The sequence below is a fragment of the Magnolia sinica genome, chromosome 2 (genome assembly GCF_029962835.1).
Source record: "Magnolia sinica isolate HGM2019 chromosome 2, MsV1, whole genome shotgun sequence".
NCBI classification, from domain to species: domain Eukaryota; kingdom Viridiplantae; phylum Streptophyta; class Magnoliopsida; order Magnoliales; family Magnoliaceae; genus Magnolia; species Magnolia sinica.
The window spans coordinates 79720201-79739340 of NC_080574.1; the positions used below are offsets into that span (position 1 = coordinate 79720201).

Sequence of the window (19140 nt, forward strand, 5' to 3'; positions counted from 1 at the left end):
GGAAAATGAACTGCCTCCTTATTCATGATGATGGGTCAGCTAAGTCGAAACGAATCATCTTGATAATTTCACTTCGGGATTCGCATGCTGTACATCAGTTGCAGCTTTTCGAGTTCTGGCCGCTGGATGGTGGACGCGTGGTGATGTTGAGGATTTGAATCAATAGGATGAGTAGGCTGCTGTTGCGTGTCCATTAAGACGCGAGAGGCTGCCTATGTAATAAATGCTGTTCAGTACCGATGGCATTCAGCTCGGAGAGAGTCGGCCCGGACGAATTACCTGCTTCCACAAGTTCGACCAGGTTCGTGACCGAGCCGCTTTAGCTTCGAAGACAGTTGTCTGTCATGATTGCATTTGGTTTGCAGCGGCTATAAAAACCTCTCCCAGTCCTCATTTGAAGTCCCCTACTTCATTTGTATTCCTCTACGCTCCATTTTCTCTGAGAGTTTGCACAACGAGAAGCTTTCTGGAAGGCCGTTCTTTGTGAGTTCTCCTTTCCAAACTCCTTTTCCATTTCTTTTTAGAATACTATGTCGAACGGCTCGGACGAGGTCCAAGAGGTCCGAGCGATGAATGAGGATTCCTGTCACACTCCAAACTCAGAAACCGGGCTCACAGAATTCCCAATCACCGAATCCGGTGCCGACAGCCTCTGTAGTACCTCATTCTTGGCTCCCAGCACCCATACACCAGATTCTGATCTTGGGATCCTATAAGGAGGATTTTTCAACATGAATTTCTTTATAGACAAGCATAATGACAACTTTACCCAAATCACAAAGACAACATCATCATCACATATCCACTAATATAAACAGTTGAATACAGTGCAGAAAGGGAAATACATATATCGATAATGAAAGCTCCAAAAGATAGCTGCACGCTCCAAGCTCAGTGCTGTTGTGACCTAACACCACTTGCACGCATCTATTGTGCATAAGCTTATAGAAAGCTTATAGGGTGGTGAACGTGTGTGCGCAAGCAGGTGCCAAGTATTCAATACAATGCCATAAATCATACAATGTTAGAAACACTGACAAGTTCATGAGTCATACTATAACAGAGTAAGCAGAAATACTAACAAGTCCATGAGTCATACAATAATCAGAATATGCAGAAATACTAACAAGTCCATGAGTTATACAATATCAGAGTATGCAGAAATACTAACAAGTCCATGAGTCATACAATATCGGTGTATGTAATGTAGATCGACTATGCAATGCAGGGTCCTGTAAACTAAATGCCATGTGTTGGGGATGCAATACAATATGCAGTGGGAAAGAAATGACTAAGCTAGGGCGTGATGTCGGGATGATAGTACGTAGTATCGCAGGCTGTGGGGTCCATCACAAGGGACTTCTATCCAAACCAGTCCTATATCTAAATTTGGATAGCTAGACCCAATGTGGTCAACTCCTGATCTTAGGTTAGTCGCGCGCCTAACCGAAATCCTGGCCATTGCGAAGATACACATATAAAATTAGTTGCGCACCACAAGCTCGAGTGGATAGTGAATGAATGAATGAATGATTAAAATGATGAGTATGCAACTCCTGCTCAATAAGTCCACATATCAGTACCATACTTCTTTGGGATCATCACCGGAATCTAGTACACTCTACGCCACCTGCCGCCCATCAAGCGTACAACTGGGTAAGTGGAAGAGACCTCACTATCCGCCTACCAATATCGGCCTGACTCATCGATAGCAGACCCATTTATGAGCTGGTCAGACTCAGCCTAACATTGCCTACTCCCTCGTGCGGGTAGGGCCACACCCCATTCCAACCGACCACGACATAGTGGGAGACGTGGCCTACTACTATACGGCCCTCATGCGCTCATGTATTTTCACTCGGTTTAGACGTTGGAGCGTCCTCTGGTATCAAGAGGGTTTAAGGACTTTCACCCAGGGACATCTATGGCCCACACGTAGAAAAAGATTTCCAGTGTCCCATCTCACCATCCACGATATGCCTGTGGAGGCTACGACCCTGATGTCACTAGGGTGTATGGTAGTCATATCACAAAATGCGAGATGCATGAGTCATACCATCTAAACATGCATCAAACCTAAGCGTACCACACGCACATGTGGGGCAACTCCGTCTCTCAGGGAGTCCTATAAACAATCAGCCCAATGACACATGCTATGCTCAGTCACTCCTCATAACAAGCATGCAGATGATGCGTATGGGCATGTATCATGATGTAATACTATACATGTTCTCAGTGTGTCCTACTTGACTAAGTACACTTAACATGACTATCAGATAAGGCAGACAATAATAAACCATGATTGGCTTTCACCGGTATGTCACATACCAAGATTATGAACTAAACGACATGCTTCTTCTATAACTATAGGAATCCATTCGGCATGTCCCACGTTAGCCTTTTAAGGTATTGATATATCATATATTCCAAGACGAGGTCCACTGGAAGGACGACGGATCTTCCCTATACATCGAGATAGGCTCTACATAGAGGATATACTAAATCTAGTACCACATATTCTCCCATATATGGTAAGAGGTAATGGTGTACTAGCATCAAGGGTAGGCCTCACACTTGTCCCAAAGAAGTAAATAGATGGTGTGATGATATATACATGACATTGAGGTCCTAGCAACTGGATACAAGGATAAAATATGTCTCATGGGGCGATTCAAGTGGGTATACAGCAATTGGGCTTCCTCACTTCCTTTATCATGACAACTGGGCTTTCCTATGAGGGCCTGATACGAATATAAGGTGGCCCTTGGTTAGATCCACACATCCAGGACTATGTAACCCTACAAACGGTCTTGCTCATCATGTAAGTGGGCCTCAGGTTTGGATCACTAAGCTTAGACAAACGCATGCATCTAGGTGGGCCACATTCCCTACGGAAGGCTCGGTATGAACATAAGATGGGCTCCAAGGCTTAGTGGTCCTAGAGGGTATGGTAGAAAGCATCATTATCAAATGGGAGTCTAACGGATTGGAATAGCCTAATCAAGGGAAAGATGGGTAATATAATCATCAATAGGGGCCCAACAGTTTGGGTTAGCCCATTAAGGGGAGATGAGGATGGGCCTAACAACGGGCCCTAGAGAGAGTTACAATGTGGACATTTAACCATCATTGCTCTTACAAAGTGGACATTAAACCATCATTGCTCCCAAGACATGGCCCATTTAATATCAACTAAGAACATGGATGGGCATCATAAACATCATTACATACATCCTGGTGCAATTACACATCACAATGGGCCTCATATACATCACCTTGGGCCTTACACAAGGGCTTTATATACATCTCATTGAGCCTCACTCGTGGGCCTCATATAGATCACATTGGGCCTCATACTTGGGCCTCAAATACATTACAATGGGCCGCATCACATGTGCCTAATACACATCACAATGGGCCGCATCACATGAACCAATATACATCACAATGGGCCATATCACATGTACCTTGTCACGCCTCAAACTCAGAAATCGGGCTCACAGAATTTTTGATCACCGAAACCAGTGCCGATAGCCTCTGTAGTACCCCATTCTCAGCTCCCAGCATTATACGCCAGATTCTGATCCTGAGATCCTACAAGGAGGATTTTCCAACGTATATTTATCTCGTAAGAAGCATAACCATAAGGTTACCCAAATCACAAAGGTAACATCATCATCACATATCCACTAATATAAACAGTTGAATACAGTGCCGAAAGGAAAATATAAGGTAAATGTCAAAAGCTCTAGAAGCTCTGCCACACGCTCTGCCTCAGCTCGATCGCTTCCTATCGTCACTTGCATGCATCTATCGTACACAAGCTTATAGAAAGCTGAGAGGGTGATGTAGGTGTGTGCGCAAGATAAGTGCCAAGCACATAAATATTAGTGTAAGTAAAATACTAACAAGGCTATAAGTTATTCAATATCAGAGTAATGCGGAAACATGCTGGTAAGTCCATAAGTACATCGGCCTTATCCAGGCTATATAAATGCAGAAACATAGCGACCCAAATGCCATATGTCATGGATGTAATGTAATATGCAGATCCTGGCTAGTCCATAATACCATTAACCTCATTCAGAATATATAATATATGAGCATAGTAAACCAAATACTATGTACTGAGAATGCAATGCAATATGCTGTGCGAATGAAATGACCAAGCTAGAGCGTGAAGTCAGGATGATAACACATAGTATCGCAAGCCATGGGGTCCATTACAAGGGACTTCTATCCAAACCAGTCCCATACCTAAATTTGGATAGCTAGACTCAATGTGGTAAACTCCTGATCTCAGGTAAGTCACGCACCTAACCGAAATCCTAGCCATTTTGAAGGTACACATTAAATTAGTTGTGCATCACTAGCCCGAGTGGATAGTGAATGAATGAATGAATGAGTAAAATGCTGAGTATGCAACTCCTACTCAATAAGTCCACATATCAATACCATACATCTCTGAGATCATCACCGGGGTCTAGTACACTCTACGCCACCTGCTGCCCCATCAAGCACACAACTAGGTAAGTGGAAGAGACCTCACTATTCACCTACCAATATTGGGCCTAGCTTGTCGATAGTAGACTCATTTATGAGCTAGTCAGACTCAGCCTAACATTGCACACTCCCTCAGGCAGGTAAGACCACACCCCTCCCAACCGACCACGACAAGTGGGGGATACAGCCTGTGAGACTCGTATCCTAGCCCATACCATTCTATAGGCTTCCGTAGTCCTCCCGGTCGAATTTTGATGACCCGCGATCTATTATCGGTGTTTGCCCGTGATCTTGAGTCGTGTTCCATATATCAGAGTCAGCTCGACCCAATACTTATACCAGTGTGCCTCGCCGTCGCCGCAGTTCTGATGCCGCGTCTCGCACGCCGAGGCAATGCCCAGGCCAGGAGAAGTGGGCCCATGTTCAGTTCGAGGAAAAAATGCCGTGCATTGTAATCCCAAGAGAATGTCCCATCAATCATATCAAAAGTCAAGTACTCCATCCCATCAAGTCAAGTACAAGCAACCATCACCCTCTGACATCACCCTTACCTAAAGTCAACTCTCTCCCTTACACAAGTACACCCATCCATCCCTCTCTCCCATCACTCCTCTCCCATCATCTCTCTCTCTCATTCTCTCTCTCATTTTTCCTCCCAAGCAACCAATGTCCAAGCTCCCCATGAGAGAGCTAGTGTGGTCCACCTTCCTACCTCCCATCTCCACCATTCAAAGTCCATCTCAACCATTGGAATCATTTCCTTGGAGCTCTAGAGACTATAGGCGGAAGAAGGAAGAGAAGATCAAAGGTGGGTGTTTCTATAGGCCTAGATTTCATTCATTTGATGAAGGGCCAAGTGAGGCCTACTGATTGATGGTATGGATCTCACTTTAGACCCTAGGTGTGGCCGATGGCCCACCTTGATTCTCATAATCATTCCATAATGGGGCCAATATCCATGGACCCCATCATGATGTTTACTTTCTAGTTTGAATGAGGTCATCTAGACCTTCCATTTTGGTGGAGAAGGAATCTTCACCGTTGAATCTTGATTTAGTGGGCCCATATGTATTGGGACCCACTTGATGTATGATTGAGTGCAAGGGAGGGCCCATAGTGTCGGGGTCCCTCCATCACACATGTCTATTTCTCTCTCTCTCTCTCTCTTTCATATTTCTTTGGTGTGATGATGTGGCCATGCAACCCACCCGAATGGAGCCCATCTTGATGTATGTATTACCCATGCCATCCAACCTTTTTGGTGGCCCACCTGTAACATGTCTATAGGTGGGGTCTACCTTAAATGCATGTGTTATGCCCAAACCATCCAGTGTCTAGGGACACTGGACGTGAACTGAAAACAAAAATATCACCTTGATTTCAAACTTTTGGGTGGTCTACTTGTGTAGGCCCCACCTTAATGTAAAGTTTAATTCATCCCGTCCATCTCATTCCCCATTTTATTTTAGGCGTTGAGCCGAAAAATGAAGCAAATCCGACTATCTGGCGGGCCATAGCATAAAAAATAGTGGATTTACCGTTGAAATCCACTTTAATTTTTCCACACAGTGAAACATGCTGAATATTGGGCTCATTTAGATTGTCTTGAGCCATAGGATCGAATGGGTGGGGTGGATTCTTTGCATTTAAAAAAAAAAGCATGCAACAGGGCTATTGCTGTCGGCTCGCTGGAGGCAGGGACATGATCCCAGCCGTGGGCCCCACGCGATGTGTGTTAAACATCACACCTTGCATATGGTGGGCCCCTTTTTGCTGTGAGCCCCACCCTAAAAATCCAGCCGTACTCATGCTCAGGTGGCCCATGTCACAGGAAAACAGTGTGGTTGAACGGCTGCCACTGAAACCCTGTTTGGGTTCACAGAAGTTTTGGATCATTATGAAATTTATTTTTCCTCTTTATCCAGGTCTGTGTGACCTTGTTAACAGATTGGATGGCAGATAAACGTTAAGGTGGGCCTCACATGGGACCCACTGAAGTAAGTGTTTTGCCCACTCCATCCCCACGTGTGGGAGGTGGGATGGTTGGTGGACCTCACTCCAGCTATATGGCTGCTACGATGACATTACCAAGGTCTGTGGGTCCTGCCTTAATTTACGTGGTATATATCCACACCGTCCAGATCATGTGGACACCACCTGATGCATGTGTCCTTCATGCCGTCCACCCAACTAGCCCAACAGGTGGGGGCCTTCATTAATGATGTGTTGTAAACACATCGTCCCTTCATGGGACATCACGTGATTTATGAGTTTATCCACACCGCCCAATGTCTGAGACCGTGGGACCCACCCTGCACGTTTTGCACGTGTAGGGTGTGGGGCCTACCACGTGGGATGTGTTATATCCTCACCGTCCAGGGAGTGGACGGTGGGAAGCTGATTGGCCATTGTGCCTTATAACAACTATATAGCTGCTGCATTAACGCATGATTAGTGGGTTTGATTATGTGGTACGTGTTTTATCCACACCGTGTATCCATAGGCCACACATGATATATATGTTTTACCCATGCTACATAGTAGCTGTGGGACCCACACACGTGTGGACTCCACATGATACATGTGTTCATCCCAACCGTCCATCTGTTCATCTAGCTGATGGGCATGGGTCCACCATGGTGTAAATGTTTTATCCACTCTGTCCAGTCCATGGATGTGGACCACCACCACTGTGATATATGAGTTTCATCCTACCGTTCATCTGTGGCCCACCATGATATGTGTTATATCCTAACTGTCCATCTAGAAAGTGCAGTCACATGGCTGCTGGTTGATGCTAGTCAGCTCTGTGGGATACCATGATGTATGTGTTATTTCCATCTGACGGGCTACGTCGGGCACACCGTGATGCATTTGTGATCCACATCGTCCATCTATCAAGTAAACCACATTGCATAAGCAGCAAGAGATTGAATAGAAAATAAACATTATGGTGGGCCCTGTGGATTTTAAACAGTGGAAATCGTTATCTCCACTGCTATTTAGGGTGTGGTCCAGATGATCTTTCGATATGATTCATTTTTTGGGTAAATGATCTACAAAAATAGATGTATGGTGTAGATAGTTCACCTAAAACAGTGGGCCTGATTGGATGTAATTGAGGCCACCATTGTGTATTTGAAGCCCATTGGTGTGGCCCACATGTTATGTGTATTATGCCCATTTGAACGGCCCATTGTGATGTGTATTAGGTCCATTTGGTGAGGCCCACATTGATGAGTATATATGGCCCACGTAAGGAGACCCACCGTGATGTGTTCATGACTTTTGGCGAGGCCGATGTGGTTTATATAAGAGGCCCATGTGATGTATTTGAGGTTCAGGTGCAGGGCCCACTTGTTGTATATTTAAGGCCCGATGTGATGTGTGATTTTGCCATGAGGTATGTAATGATGTTCATGTGGGCCACTCATTGGGAGCAATGTTAGTTAAATGTCCACATTGATGGGCAATGATGGTTGAATGTCCACATTGTGACCTTCCCTTGAGCCTTGTCAGGCCCATTCTCATCGATGCCGATTGTCGAGGCTGATTATCGTGACTGATTGCCGATTCTGATTATCGATCGGTTTCGATTGTTGTGGCCGATTGCTGATTTTGATTATCGAGGCCAATTATCGATTGATTTTGGTTGTTGTGGCCGATTGCCGATTCTGATTATCGAGGCCGATTAATGATCGATTTCGATTTTTGTGGCTGATCGCCGATTTCGATTATCTAGGTCGATTATCGATCGATTTCGATTATTGTGGTCGATTGCCAATTTCGATTATTATGGCCAATTGCCGATTCTGATTATCGAGGTCGATTATCGATCGATTTCGATTATTGTGGCCGATTGCCGATTCTGATTATTGAGGTCGATTATCGATCGATTTTGATTGTTGTGGCCAATTGCTGATTACGATTATCGAGGCCGATTATTGATCGATTCCGATTATTGTGGCCGATTGCTGATTTCGATTATGGAGGCCGATTATCGATCGATTTCGATTGTTGTGGCCGATTGCCGATTCCAATTATCAAGGCCGATTATCAATCGATTTTGATTGTTGTGGCCGATTGTCGATTCTGATCATCGAGGCCAATTATTGATGATTCCGATAGTTGTGGCCGATTGCCGATTATTGATCGATTTCAATTATTATGGTCGATTGCTGATTCCGATTATCGATCGATTCTGATTGTTGTGGCCGATTGCCGATTCCGATTATCAAGGCCAATTATATTCCTATTGTTGTGGTCGATTGCCGATTCCGATTATCGAGGCTGATTATCGATCAATTTCGATTGTTGTAGTCGATTGCTGATTTCGATTATTGATCGATTCTGATTGTTGTGACTGATTACCGATTCTGACTATTGAGGCCGATTATCGATCAATTCCGATTGTTGTGGCCGATTACCGATTCCGATTATCAGGGCCGTTTATCGATCGATTCCGATTGTTGTGGCCGATTGCCGATTCCGATCATTGAGGCTGATTATTGATCGATTCCGATTGTTGTGGCCAATTGTTGATTCCGATTATCGAGGTCGAGTGTTGAGGCCTAATGTGATGTATATATGGCCCATATTCGAGGCCCATGTGATGTACATTTGGCCCGTGTTTGAGGCCCAATGTCATGTATATGCGACTCATATTTGAGGCCCATTGTGATGTGTATTTAGCCTATGTTTAAGGCCCAATGTAATGTATATGAGGCCTATGTGATGAGGTCCATTTTGATGCATTGAGGGCCAGGCGATGAGCCCATTGTGATGTATATTAGGCCCATGTGAGAGGCCCATCGTGATGTTGCTCTTGAGTGAGTCCCATAATGTTGTATATTTGGTCCTTGTGTGAGGCCATGGGGACACTATATGTTAGGCTCTATGTGGGCCATTCTTTGGGGGCAATGTTGATTAAATGTTTACATTGTCGAGGTCAATTATCGATGCCGGTTATTGATACCGATTATGAGTATGTGACAGCATAGCATCATGATACATGCCCATACACATCATCTGCATGTCTGTTATGAGATATAGTTAATCATTGCATATGTCATTGGGCAGGTTGATATGAGACTCCCTAACAGGCAGAGATTGTCTCACATGAGCGCACAGTATGTGCAGGATTGATGCATGACTGAATTGTATGACTCATGCATCTTGCATTGTGTGCCCTAGCGACATTAGGGCCATAGCCTCCACAGGCATATCATGGATGGTCAGATGGGACACCGAAAATGTTTGGTTCTAACATACGGGCGCTATAGATGTCCCTGGGTGAAAATTCCTAAACCTCCGTGGCCAGGGGACGCCACAACGTCGAGACCGAGTGGATATATATGAGCGCATGAGGGCCGAATACCAGGAGGCCGCGTCTCCCACTGTGTCGTGGTCGGTTGGGAGGGGGTGTGACCTTACCCGCCTGAGTGAGGGGGCAATATCTAGGTTGAGTTTGACTAGCTTGAGGAATGGGTCCGCTATTGATTAGCCGAGCTCGATATTGGCAGGTGGATAGTGATGTCTCTTCCACTTATCAAGTTGTGCGCTCGGATAGGGGCAGCAAGTTGGTGTAGAGTGTAATAGACCGCAGTGATAATCCCAGGGAGAAACCGTACTAATATGTAGACTTATCGAGTAAGAGTTGCATATTCATTCATTCACTATCCACTCAGGTTGGTGGTGTGCAACTAATTGTTGTGTACTTTTGTAATGACAAGGATTTCGGTTGGGCATGCAACTAACCTGAGATCAGGGGTTTACCACATTGAGTCTGACTATCCAAATTTAAGTATGGGACTAGTTTGGATAGAAGTCCCTTGTGATGGACTCCATAGCCTGCGATACTACGTACTATCATCCCGACTTCACACTCCAGCATGGTCATTCCATTCGCACTTCATATCACATTACATCCGCAGCATATGACATTTTGGGTTACTATGTTTATGCATTTATACGGCCTAGAAACGACTAACGGTATTCGTGGACTCATCAGGATTTGCATATTGCATTGCATCATCGGCATCTGATATTTGGCTTACTGTCTCCGCATTGTATAGCTGATTTATATTACTTCATCAGTATATGATATTGCATAGCTGATCAATATTGCATCATCGGCATCTGATATTTGGCTTTCTGCATCACATAGCCTGGATAAGGCTGATGGTATTTATGGGCCTATCAGTTTGTTTTCGCATTACTCTGATATCGTATGATTTATGAACTTACCAGTATTTCTGATATTGTATGATTTATGAGCTTGTCAGTATTTCTACTTACTCTGATTACTCTGATGTTGCTTACTTAGCACTTACCTTGTGCACACACTTTCACCACCCACTAAGCTTTCTATAAGCTTATGCACGATAGATGCGTGCAGGTGGCGTCAGGTTACAGCAGCGTTGAGCTTGGAGCTTGCAGCGGACCTCGAGAGTTTTGATTTTGTCATATGTATTTTCCTTTCAGCACTGTATTCAAATGATTATATTAGTGGATATGTGATGATGATGTTGCCTTTGTGATTTGGGTATACTTGTGGTTATGCTTATTACAAGTTAAATGTACATTAGAGAATCCTCTTTGTAGGATCCCAGGATCGGAATCTGGCATATGGACGCTAGGAGCCGAGAATGGGGTACTATGGAGGCTATCGACACCGGATTCGGAGATCGGGATTTCGGTGAATCTGATTTCCAGATTTAGGGCGTGACACAGCCTACTGGTATACGGCCCTCATGCGCTCATATATATCCACTCGGTCTAAACGTTGAATCATCCTCTGGTACCAAGAGGGTTTAGGGACTTTCACCTAAGGACATTTATAACACCCTATAACGCGTTGAAAATCGGCACCCGAGTACAAAGACTCTGATCCCGAGTTCCTGGGTGTTAACCTAATGATAATGCACATGTGTCCTTATTCAGATTGAAATTCATTTTATACACAGATAATCAGAGTAGCGTAATTCGAATTAGCGGATCCAAAACAAAGTAGAGATAACAATAGATTTAGAAATATAGGCCTTAGAGTTAAAAGTATAGTTCCAATTGTGATGATCATTCAAAATGGGATTATACAGACCACAATCCATAATATACATACCCAAGACAGTTAAAGTGTAAAGCCTTCAATTTACACTCGATTCTTCAAAACATAACAGCGTTGGCACAACCCAATATGAGCTTACCTATCTGAGGCCTCGATAGAACCTGCATCGATAATATCTCTGGTTGGTGTTTTAAAACACCGTCCCAGGTGGGAGTGAGTAGCTGACTCAGTGGTTCCATTAGTTCTAAGTTGCACATGCTATCGACACAATCAACGCAATTAATGATAAATAAGAAATTAAACAATTTCTAAATACTCTTGTTAAATGTGCATATGAAGATATGACATGATGCATGCCCTTTATAAACAACACTCCCTCACACGCGACTCTGACCACCTGTTGCACAAATGACAACATTTCCTCATCACACGATAACGACGCCTATTCACCACATTCTAATATAATGCGATGCAATGAATGATCATGTTAGCCAAGCAATTATTAAGTTCAATTCATCTAGCATATTTGCAAAGCTAGGATACCGACGTTATATTATGAGTCCTTATCCGGATCACATGGCTCGTTGCCATACATAGCGACTCCTTACCAGTGTCCCTTGATCCAAATTTAGGTGTCACCCGTTTATGTTAAAAATTAATAATTCCAAAGGTACGGTATGATACCTAAATGTATAATGATCAACCTGGTATGGATCGTCACCCAATATCGGGTATGATCACTTAGTTTCGAGGTACGGGCTTGTCACATAAAACTAAAAACACATAAAGGAAAGGGCTTGTCAGCCAATTCCATTCACGCCCGAGTCGTTCGAACGGTACTCTAGCACGCAACCATCGGCTGGGTAATTTGATGGGGATCGTTTGAACAATAGTTTGTCACCTCCATCAGTGCTCACTGTTCACTATGGGGAGGCTCGTCACCCCAGTATAGGCTGACAACTCAGACACGGTGTCCCATACCACCATGTGTCACGCCCCGAACTCGGGAACCGGGCTCACAAAATTTCCGATCGCCAAACCCGGCACCGACAGCCTCCGTAGAACCCCATTCTCGGCTCCCGGCACCCATTCACTAGGTTCCGATCCTGGAATACTACAAGGAGGATTTATAATCATCAGTCTGATTCATAATGAGCATAACAAAAGTATAACCCACGAACAATAAACACAAGAACACCACCACAAAATCCACTATGATCAAAAACTTTTTAGTACAATGCGACAGAAGGGAAAATACAATGTAATACAAAAGATAGAAACTCCAAAGCTCGACTGCACGCTCCAACTCTGACAAGGCTACAACTGCGTCCTGGCGTCACCTGCATGCATCAATCATGCATAAGCTTATAGGAAGCTTAGAGGGTGGTGTAAGTGTGTGCACAATATAAGCGTGCTCAGAACGCAAGGTCAGAGTAATGCGGAATCATGGTGATGAGTACATGAATGCAATCAGCCGTACCAAGGTTATACGGTGTAAGATATGAATGTCATCGGCCATAACACGGCCATGCGATGCGAGATGTAACTCAAGCATTCCAATCCTCATCATATATTAGTACAGTTCTCATTCTGGATAATCACCGGGGTTCAATACACTCCAAATGACACTGTCACTCTCCTAGCCGCACAGTCCAAGTGAGTGTAAGAAACCTCACTATCCACCTGGCCAATAGTCTGCCAATACCTATCCGGCACATCGATAGCAGACCCATTCACGAGCTGGTCAAACTCAGCCTAGTATTGCCCCCTACCCTCGGGCGAGTAAGGCCACACCCCTTTCCAACCGACCACGACACAGTGGGAGACGCGGCCTCCTGGTATTCGGCCCTCATGCGCTCATATATCCACTCGGTCTTGACGTTGGAGTCATCCTCTGGTACCATCAGGTTTAGGGATTTTCACCCATGGACATCTATGGCGCCCGTATGCTAGAACCAAATATTTCTGGTATCCAATCCTGCCATCCACGATGTGTCTGTGGAGGCTATGGCCCCGATGTCGCTAGGGCATACAGTAACTACAATCACACAAATGTAAGTGCATGAATCACACTATCAGTCATGCAACAGTCCTGCGTGTACCATGCACTTATATGGGGCAACTCCGCCTATCAGGGAGCCCATAATCAGTCTGCCCGAAGGCATATGCTATGATCGGTCACTCCTCACATCAGGCATACATATGATGCGAATGATCATGAGTCATGGATCTATACTAAACGTATATAAAGAGATGGGCTCTGTGCATAACGGAGATGGGCCTAGACGGCCTACTTACCACAAGTATGGGCCTATCAGTGGGCCTTAGGGAGAGTTATAATGCGGACATTTAACCAACATTATCCATTCAATGTGGACGTCAAACCAGCATTGCTCCCAAGGCGTGGCCCACTACAACAATCAACAGATGAACCATGGTAGAATCACGTTATAATGGGCCTTATAATATGGGCCCTATACAAATCAAGGTGGGCCTCAACAAGGACCACCAATTCATCAAGATGGGCCTCCACAATGGGCCTTAAATTATCTCCAAAATGGTTGGACAGTTGGATGAAACACATGCATCATGTGGAGCCCACACTAATGGAGGGTTTGGTTTACAATACATACACATGTGGGGCCCACCATAATGCTTATTTTCCACCCAGCCTAGGGCCCAATATAATGTTTATTTTCCACCCAGCTTAGGGCCCAACATAATGTTTATTTTCCACCCAACTGTTCATAAAGCCACGTGGACCCAGGTAGGGCCTACTGTGATGTTTATTTGCCATCCAAACAGTTCACGTGGACCATGGGCCACGGTAGCGTTTATTGCCATCCAATCTATTCATAAAATCATGTGGACTAGGGGAGGGCCCACTGGACTGGGGCCCACTGCCATCTAACCGTTCGTAATGTCACGTGGACCAAGGCAGGGCCCACCGTGATTTTTATTCGTCATCCAATCTGTTGCAAGGTCCCGTGAACTAGGGCCCACGGTATTGTTTATTTGCCATTCAACCGTTAAGGAGCCCCCAAATCTAGGGCCCACCGTGATGTGGTCCACGATCCAGCCCACCCATTTTGTGTGTCCCACTGGACTAACGGTCCATACCAAATTTTAGTAACATGGAGACTAACGCATAATGGGTCCATGACCTCACATAAGGGCCTAATACACATTATAATGGGCCTCTCATGGGCCGCATCACATGGGCTTAATACACATCACAATGGGCCGCATCACATGGGCCTCACTCATGGGTCACATATACATCATAACGGGCCACATCCCATGGGCCTCATGTACATCACAATGGGCCCCAACACATGGGCTGGGTATACATCATATTGGGCCTCAAACATGGGCCTCATGTACATCACAATAAGCCTTAAAGATGGGCCGCATGCTCATTATAATGGGCCTAATACACGGGCCTCATATACATCACAATGGGCCCCAACATAGGGGCCAGGTATACATTACATTGGGCCTCAAATATGGTCTCAAATACATCACAATGGGCCGCAACACATGGGCCAGGTATACATCTTATTGGGCTGCACATATGGGCCACACATACATCATATTGGGCCTCGCCAAATGGGCCATAAATACACCACAATGTGGGGTCCACAGTGTAAGACCCGTATCCTAATCTGTACCATTCCATGGACTCCCGCGATCCTCCCTGACAAATTTTGGCAAACCGTGACCTATAATCGGCATTTACGCGCGACCCTAAGTCGCATCTGGTAGATCTGAGTTGACTTGACCCAAGACCTGTACCCTAGCAACCGCGCTGTCACCGCAGTTCCAATGCCGCGTCTTGTGCATTGATGCGATACCCAGCCAGGAGTTGTGAGCCTGCGCATAGTTTGAAAAAACACCACGTATTTACAAAGCCAAGGAGAATCTTTACCAAACATCACATCAATCTATCAAGCCATTGCGATGTGTGATTCCACCATGATGTATGTAATGATGTTTATGGCGAGCCTTACCTTGGGAGCAATGATGGTTTGACATCCACATTATAAGGGCAATGATGGTTAAAGGTCCGCGTTGTAACTCTCCCTAGGGCCCATTTTAGGCCCATACTTGTAGTGTGTAGGCCATCTGGACCCATCTTCGTTATGAATAGAGTTCATCACCATATAATATGCTTAGTATAGCTCCATGATTCATGCTCATACGCATCATATGTATGCTTGATATGAGGAGTGATTGATCATAGCATATGCCTTTGGGCAGATTATTTATGTGGCTCCCTGATAGATGGAGTTGCCTTACATGAGTGCGCGGTACGTGTAGGATTACTGCATGATTGACAGTGTGATTCATGCACCTCGCATTTGTATGACATGATTACTATACGCCCTAGCGACATCAGGGCTGTGGCCTCCACAGGCATATTGTGGATGGTAGGATCCGACACCGAAAATACTGTTACTAGCATTGGGGCGCCATAGATGTCCCTAGGTGAAAATCCCTAAACCCGATGGTACCAGAGGATGTCTCCAACGTCGAGACTGAGTAGATACATGAGCGCACGAGGGCCGAATACCAGGAAGCCGCTCTCCCACTGTGTCATGGTTGGTTGGAAGGGGGTGAGGCCTTACCCACCTGAGGGTAGGGGACATTGCTAGGTTGAGTATGACTAGCTTGTAAATGGGTTTGCTATCGATGTGCTGGATACGTATTGGCAGGCTATTAGCTAAGTGGATAGTGAGGTTTCTTACGCTCACTTGGACTGCGCGCCTGAGAAAGGAGCAGTGTCATTTGGAGTGTATTAAACCCCGGTGATTGTCCAGCATGAGAACTGTACTGATATTTGATGCTCTAGTAATGAGCTGCATTGATATTTGGATTTGGATGAGACTGGTATGCTTGAGTTGCATCTCGCATCTCATGGCCTTGGTATGGCCGACATCATTCACGCCTTGCATCGCATGGTCTTGATATGGCTGATTACATTCATGCCTTACATTGCATAGCCTTAGTACGACTGATAGTATTCATGGTTTCACTAGCATATTCTGCATTAATCTAATATTACATTCTAAGCACGCTTATATTGTGCACACACTTACACCACCCTCTAAGCTTTCTATAAGCTTATTCACGATTGATACGTGTAAGTGATGCAGGACGCAGTCGTAGCTTAGCTGCAGCAAGAGCATACAGTCGAGCTTCAGGAGTTTTCATTATTATTATCATTGTATTTCCCTTCATGCGCATTATACCTTAAAGTTTTTGCTCATAGTAGATTTTGTGATGGTTATTGTTCGTGGGTTATGTTTATGGTTATGCTTATTACGAATCAAATTCATGTTAAAAATCCTCCTTGTAAGATCCCAGGATCGGAACCTGGTGTATGGGTCCCGGGAGCCTAGAATGGGGTACTACGGAGGCTGTTGATGCCGGATTTGGTGATCAGGAATTTTGTGAGCCCGATTTCTGAGTTTAGGGCGTGATATGGAACGTCCAAACCAAACTAGTGCAGATTCATCCAAATACATTCTTTCTGCTATTTTCTAGATTCATCCAGATACATCCTCCTTAGTATTTTCTAGATTCATCCTTATCCATCCTCCCTAGCATTTTTCAGGTTCATCCATATCCATTCTCCCTGGTAGCTAAGGATGGTGGCCATTGGTTTTCCAAAGCTTTGAAAATAGGTATTCTGTGGTTTTTGTAAAAAGTAATTAATGTTATTGCCATTGTCTCACATTGAATCATCTAGAATGAGGGAATTTTAGTCTTTTTACAAGGTATCAAATATCTATATAAAGGGTTCTAATGTTGTAAGTTAAATGTAATCAAATTGCAAAACAATTCAATTCAGAAAGTTTTATCCTTTCTCTATGGTGTGTATTGTCCTAAGGATTTGTAAAGCCAACATTTAGTGTAGAAACTGTAAGTTGGATTGGTCATTTAAATCCCTAAATCTGGAAAGTTGGTATTGTTTGTCAGTTGTTGCGTCTTTCAAGTGCACTGCGGTTTAATACAAAATGGGGGTTCAGAGATGGATGCTGTAGATGTAAAGCATGCTAAGAAATGTAGATTCGTGGTTGCCTCTAGCAGTTTTGATGGTTATGATACACCCCATCAACCTTTGAATATAAAGAAAGGATCGTCTATTTCCAGTGCACTGTGGCTCCCCTTCTCCTAGAATTTAATTGATCCATGCATTTTATATTGACGTTGGTACAAAACTTTAATGAAATAAAGAATAGTTTACAAAATTCTGCTTGATTAAGAAGAAATGTTACGTTTCCAGCACCCGATTCAAGGACGCGTAGCTGCGACCCATGATTCGGTGACGTCGGTGGGACCTGATCGTGGCCCACCTCAATGTATGCTTTATATATCTACACCCACCATCCACTTTTTTTTATTATTATTTTACATTCATTGTCTAAAAAATGAAGAAGATACAAATCTTAGGTGGACCACATCACATGAAACATTGATCATCGAATGACCACTATGAAAAACTTCCTAGTGTCCACGGCTACTTTTATTTGTCATCCAACCTATTGTTGATGAGGTCACACAGAGCACATGAAGGGAAAATACACATATTAGTTAGATCCAGAACCTTTGTATCCCACATAAAATTTTTAATAGTCAATGATTACTATTTCTTGTGGTGTAGTCAACCTGAGATTTACGTCTGTTTCATTTTTTTTTCATTTCTTAAAATGAGCTGGAAAAACAAATATATGACATAGATAGACAATACATACATCAAAGTGTGCCCCATGATAATGTCCCACTCACATCCTGGTATATGGGGTTGCAACAAAGTTGCATTACTTTTTCAAGACTAGATTACATGGTGTAGCAATCAGCACTCATGTCGGTGTTATGTACTAATACAAAATCTCCATGGGCACACTATGTTAGATGTGTCTTATCCATGTTGTCCAACCATTTTCACCTCATATTAGGGCATGAGCCCAAAAAATGAGGTAGATCCAAAATCTCAAGTGGATCACACCGAAACAATAGTGATTGAAAACTCACCATTAAAAACTTCCTAAGGCCCACTGTAATATTTATTTGCCATCCAACCTCTTGATAAAGTCACAAAGTCATGGATGAAGGTAAAATACAAATATCAGCTTGATCCAAACTTTTGTAGAGCCACCGAGAAGTTTTTAATGGTGGGTGTCCAATCACCGGTTTCTTGTGGGTAGTCTACCTGAGATCAAAATCTACCTCGATTTTGTGCTTATGCACTAAAATGATCCATAAAATGGATGGACAACATGAATAATATGCATACATCATGGTAGGGCCTACAATACTTTTCCAGTAGCATGCAGTCGTCCATGGTGCATGCTACCCTAGGCAATCTAAGTATCATCCCCCACAACCACCTACAATAACAAATGGTTAATTGGTGTATCAAGTGGGACTCAATGTGATATTTATATAAAATAAACCCTAACCACTACGTTTTTGACACCATGTTATGCCATGGGCCCAAAAATCAATTCGATTTATCATTCATGTTGACTTAGATATAATGTAAAGTGCTCTCTTTGCCAATATTT

At 44.0% G+C, this 19140-nt stretch overlaps 1 pseudogene; it reads left to right on the top strand.

The window, feature by feature from the left end:
• Positions 1-239: 239 nt before the first annotated feature.
• The window catches only part of LOC131226049 (uncharacterized), a 51519-nt pseudogene continuing 32618 nt past the window's right edge, over positions 240-19140 (top strand).